The 897-nt window shown below is 39.1% G+C and overlaps 1 non-coding gene across 1 annotated transcript; it reads right to left on the reverse strand.

Moving 5' to 3' along the window:
• Positions 1–577: 577 nt before the first annotated feature.
• LOC118758963 (U6 spliceosomal RNA) lies at positions 578–680 on the reverse strand. The gene has a single exon (XR_009245205.1). It is a non-coding gene; the product is annotated as a U6 spliceosomal RNA (small nuclear RNA).
• Positions 681–897: the final 217 nt, after the last annotated feature.

Below are 897 nucleotides of genomic sequence, written 5' to 3' on the forward strand. Positions count from 1 at the left end.
GCTAGTTGATGAACTTGGGGAGAGTAGGAAGGTTTTGGAGAGACTATTTTAAGATTAAATTCTGTATAATTCACATTTTTGGAGATGCGAGTGTGACTGGAGGCTCACTTCTGTGTATAGAGTAAAACTACATGTAAGTGTACTATAAATGGTAGAAAATAGAATTAAATCATGTTTACCTTGAAATTGACATATAGTATTTTTCCTAATATGCATTTCCCTTGAGCATTTTGGAAGCTTCCCATATAAGAAGACTTTTGGTCTTTTTTTTTTAAACCAATAAGCCTTTTCCTCAGTTCCTGGGTGGAAATCTACTACCACTGCAATACTAAGCAAGCATGTTCTGTACAAAGAATTATGGAGACAACATATTTAAATTGTAATGTAATTATCCAAATATAAATAATGCATATCCATGGTTCATCCTACAGGAGGAATTTTCTACTCCCATTAATTAGTGGGTCACTTTCCTAAACTAGTGGTATTTGAAGTGTGACAACAATTCCTTATTTGGATTGGGGTGGATGGAGTACAGCTAATGACAACTTTGTGTATCACTCATCTAAGTGTCAGGGCTCTGAATTTAGTTTTGCTTTCTGTTTCATCCTCGTGCAGGGGCCATGCTAATCTTCTCTGTATCATTCCTGTTTCAGCATGTGTGCTTCTCGTTTCTAGGCAGCGAAAGACAAGCACCTGAGCACAACTCATTCCAGCTGTAACTTTACACTGTACGTTTGCATCACCGAGTTTCACTTCCCATGGAGCCATCCAGCAGGATGCTTCGTCACAGTCTTCCACCTCGGAAACTTGGTCATTGTAGGTGGGGTCTCCTTCTCTCCCTCTTGTAAAACTAGTGAGACAGTGCGTTTAAGCCCACAACCCAGAATAATGCCTTTG

This window comes from Ochotona princeps, chromosome 3 (assembly GCF_030435755.1).
Source record: "Ochotona princeps isolate mOchPri1 chromosome 3, mOchPri1.hap1, whole genome shotgun sequence".
Lineage (NCBI taxonomy): Eukaryota > Metazoa > Chordata > Mammalia > Lagomorpha > Ochotonidae > Ochotona > Ochotona princeps.